This window comes from Schistocerca americana, chromosome X, assembly GCF_021461395.2.
Source record: "Schistocerca americana isolate TAMUIC-IGC-003095 chromosome X, iqSchAmer2.1, whole genome shotgun sequence".
Classification (NCBI taxonomy): Eukaryota; Metazoa; Arthropoda; class Insecta; order Orthoptera; family Acrididae; genus Schistocerca; species Schistocerca americana.
Window position 1 is genome coordinate 701843174 of NC_060130.1, and position 5242 is coordinate 701848415.

Consider the following 5242-nt stretch of genomic DNA (forward strand, 5'->3'; position numbering starts at 1 on the left):
CCTTCTCCAGGCCGCGAGCCTCCTTAAACAAATAATTTAAAAGGGAACAAAGGAAATCGCAAGAAAGCAGTTATATGGACATAAAACTTATTAGAAACTAGCTCTGTTAGGAAAAATTGCAGGACACGCAAGTACACACTGAGTGTTGTTAATCAACATCGCAATTTAAACAAGCACAAAAAGCAGTCCACTTTGAGAAATAATTCAAACAAATATTTTCTAAATTTCGAGCTACCTCGCTACTGATTGAGACGGAGCATTTATCTATAGTATGCATAAAAATGGCGACACAGTGCGTCGATGTTCTGTTAGAAGTGGCACGGGTCTGCAGTTCATGGTCTAGTGGCTAGTGGCTTTGTGAGTTAATTACGCTGGCGCCTAGCCATCTCTGCATTTTCTGAGGTTCAAGCTAAGGACCCCTCTGCCCTGCGCCTCTGGTGGCAGTCGCAGTGCAATGTGTTCTCAGTCACAGCAGTGGATGCCTGGCCATCCAGCTATAGGCTGGTAACATGAGACATCCCTTGACACAGAAGCAGCAGCAGCGGAACACGGTCTGTGCAACTGCTGACAAGGCTGGGCTTGGGGTCAACACGCCAGGAGATGCCATGTCGATGTATTTTCCGCGCCCATCAGGGACCATTCATCTCTGGTAAAAAGTCACAACACACAGCAAGCCATTCTAGGCATCCAACTGTAATACTTTGGTAATATATTCATGTGGTGATTGGTTTATTATACTGTCAAACTTAAGAAGTAAAGTTACATGAGTTGTGTTTGTTAATTGTAACTAACGGACTTATGTGCCGCATTTGGGACCGAGAAAAATAAATATATTAGGTGGAATGCAATTAAAGTACACTTGACAGCAAAAAAAGTGGGTCACTGCTGAATACAACCAACATTACGTAGCTGTGTTGCAGGTCCTCTAAACACCTAAACCCCGTGGGGTACAGTTGTTTGACTACACACAATGGGTACCGCAAGAGACTGCTAAGAGACCAAAGGTCTTTATGGCAGTCAGTTTAACTGTCAACTAATATAGTCATACAAAACATATTAGAAAACACGTTATTAGCGATGAGACACCCTATAACACTCATAAACTAACCTTAATTACAACAAGTGACATTCCAAAAGTTCTGAGAAAATGGATTATTTTACATATATCGTACAGTAATCCTTAGTCAAAATTAAATACTTGAGACAAGTCGCTCAACGGCGAGTGGCTCTGGAAATTGGATATTGGACGAACCAGTAGAAAAACGCGATTAATGGCAACAAGCACTCTAAGGAAATCTCAACATTAACAGCGAATCACCAGTAATATCATTGTTCTCGTAGCACATCAACAGCTACGTGTACACAAATTTGAACTTTAAATGACATGACCAACGTCGTCGTTCTGGATCTGGATTCAAACCCAGCACCTATAGCCATTGCTAACTAAGCTAAGCTTTGTTTGTGCCTTATTGAGACCGAATCACTAGGCATAAAGAGACGTCAACTATACACTTTTGCACCAGTATCAGTTATCAGTTCAGATCCTGAAAATAAATGACGAAAATGTTTGTACTGAACTGGGAATTCTGTCATAACAGTTACCGTCCTGGGAACAACCCCCAACGACGTTTAATATGGTGTCATTCACAAGGAACAAGGTATGCTCATGTTTAAAATTGAAATGCCATCATATAAAGCTTGTGACAGGGATGCGAACCCAGCACCTAATCGGATTGTTAACGAAGTACAGTCATGCTTAAAAGTATCCGAACGACCTGGATTGCATTTCGCATGATTCCCATGCAACCCACAAAACGCAGCTGTCTAGCAGGTCCTCTAATCGCTCCTTGATACAGTCGTTTGGCTATTGAAAATGGTTCCAACAAGTCACCACTAGAGAACACTGCGCTGTATCGCAATAACTCAGGATGTAAAGTAATACCACGATACTAAAAATATCAGGGAACACCTCATCACAGATAAGGCTGTACTTAAGGCTTGTAAGCTCGCATTTATTGCAATAAATGACATACCTGAAATGTTAGCACTCTCATTATTACGTCAGATAGGTAATGCACGTAGTAAGTTCGTCGTATTCATGATTTACTCTTCAAAGTAGCATACCATACTTGTTATTTAACACAAAATGTCATTAAAAATTTACGTCATTCACGAGCAGCTAGTTGAGAATATGTATGAACTTCAAATGACACGACGAACCGACTCATTCTGCATATGGATTCAAACCCAGGTCATGCAAACTAAGATTTCGTGACCGACGGAAATTAACAGTCATTCCTGACTAGGCATAAAGAGAGTGATATACCTCAATTTTAGACAGTATCAGTTAACAAATATCAACTTTAAATTACATAACGTAAACATTTTTAACGGTCGCGGATTCCTACCCAGCATCTATTGTCCCTGTTAACGAACTACGAGATATGTTAAATACTGCGTCTTCACAAGTAACTTACTTGAAATGCAGTTAGGTAAAGCTTTGTGTTGGACAGGGATTCGAACCCAGAACCTAATCGGATTGTTATCGAAGCACAATCAACTTTGACATATCGGATTTTCTCGGCAGTAGCTAGATGTATTAACTGAAATGACGAGACGAAACATTAATTTTTTCCTTCCCAGGACTCCAACCCGGCACATATCGCTGTTATATTCTAGAGAAAAGGAACGTTAAGTATGGGTTTGTTATACCAGCAGCGACATGTGAGCATGCTTGAACTAGAAATAATATGACAAAGAGTTCAGTGCTGACAAGGAATCGAACACCACACATATCGTTGTTGATTACACACAAAGAGACGTCAGCTAACGAATTATTCTCCACCAGCAGCTCGGAAAAACATCCTTGAACTTACAGTGATCTCGCAAATAGTTCTGTGTCTCACTGGAAGTCAAAAACGTCAGATATCGTTTGTGTTGACAACGCTTGAAAATGCATTAAAAATAAAAATTATTATCCACCAGCTGATAGTGTTCTCATGCTGGAGCTTGATAATACATAGTGAAAAGTTTAGTGCTGGGTCAGGATTCCAACCCATTCATGCGCAATATGTGGAGATGTTGAGGAATCTGCAGTTTTGAACAAACAACAAGTTGTAGTCGAGCTGTATTGTCACGAAGGGAGAAAATTCCGCGTTAAGGGCGGTCTGAGTTGCATTCCCAGTTCAGAACCAATTTTATCGACATACAGAAACTCAAATAAAAGATGGAATAAGTGTCCTGTGACCATACGCAGGGTTTGTTCTGTCGCTAGAAATAAATAACTAGTATAAGAAAGGTTACTCGTGATAGAGTTTCTACATGTCTCCACTCCTTACTTTATTGTTGGTCCACCTAACGTCTACTTGGTAGAGATCGAATATCATGTTTAATGTGATTTTCAGACCACAATGCCATTATACCTTCTTTACTTGGCGTAGCCAGAAGAGAATAGAATCTGCCTCTCCCAATCAAAAAACATCATATGAAACTATCATCAGTCCAACAGACCACCAAACCCTCTTCTCTACGACTCATTTCTCTATCATAACACCGTTGCGGCACACAAGATGACAATTCTGACACACAGGTTCCCTGTAGTTGTTTGCAGGATGTTCAGTACATTCATTTACTTGGTTGACCGAATCGCCATGAACTAGCTGCCTTGGCTACCCAATGCATACATTCGACTCTATTTTGTAATCACCGAAATAAAATAAAGTACCTGCCACCTACACAGAACTGCAAACAGTGTAGGACGCAGAAATTTAAATAGGAAGTGTTCCTTTCCATTTGAGCTACTCTATTGCGCTATCTGTTTGTTGAAACCATCATGCAGTGCAAAAGAAATGCTGTAACTGTCTGTCTCTCAGAAGTCTAGATCCGGCCATATGCGTTATCTCACAGCACTGTGGAATGCCGAAGTTCAGGAGGAACTGTTGTTCACTTCCAGAGGCGCTGGAGCTACGTCACAGCTAGTAGCGTAACGGTAAGCGTCGCGCACTGTTGATAAGACGTTGCGTGTTCTATTACATTCGCTACTACATTTTTTTTAAACGCAATTCTGCTGTCTGCTGAAGTTAACAATTTAATGGAACTTTGAACATAATTCTCTTCACTTCTCAACCCAAAATAGTCGCATGTGGAAAAAAGGCTAACTTCTGCTTCATTTTGTTCTTTTCAGGTTTAATAGACGGCCAGGCAGCAGATGCGTCTCGAAGCATTTGTATTATGTATGGGGAGAGTGCATATATCGTTGATGATTAATTTCTCTCTCATGTTTAGTATTGTTTTAACAACACTAAAAGAAACCTTACGAAAACTGTGCACTGTATTGTAAGAAATGAAATAAAACTACCCACGATAACCTTACGACGAAAGTAAGTCTGTTTTAACAAAACTGAGTATCTGTACACAAGAATGCCTCTATCAGCACGAATTAGTAAAATACTACTCACTTAGATTTCGATTGGGTCTGTGTTTAAATGGTATGCTGTGTCATATTCAACAGGTATGCAAATGTGGCATTTCATAAATAAAGTTACGTATTCCTAGAAACCCAAAATTTGCTTGTCAGCAGCGGAAAGAAGCGTTACCTGTTGTGCAGCATTATAAGTTTTTCACCATTGCACTATGAGCTGAAAGTATTTTCTTACTATTTGCTTATTGATGTTTGCTCTGACTGCTTGCAGCTCTTACACAGAAGGGATAAAAACGTTACATTCAGCGAGGCTGGAACCGTGAATCATAACAGTCCCATTTCCATAGCTCAGCACCTCAACACAGATCTAGCGGATAGATGTGGTTTGCTCCTTCCTCTTACGAGGCTAATAGTGGCTAGAACTCGTAAACCGCTATTTACAGGACGAGATAAGTTGTGATTGCCATGTTCAATGACTTTGCTGGGCTGAAAACCGTAAATTTACAATCCTCTGTTACACCTCAAGCGATAACAACTCAGGTTATTCAATGGAAATGACACGAGAAATCAAGTGAACTTTGGGGCTTAATTCCGTGCACACCAGGAAGTAACTCGTCGATCACAGAGTTGCCAAACATACCTTGCGTTGTTGCCAAATCTCAGTTACATTACCAGCAGGAAGAAGACGAACCGATGTGATCCTATAGCGGGCTGGGAAGTGACAATAGCTGGCGCCTCAAAGACAAGGCTGCAACGGCCTGGAATGCGTAATGCGTCTGATTCGCATTTCTGTAACTAGGTTCATGGACTGGAGCTTAGTTG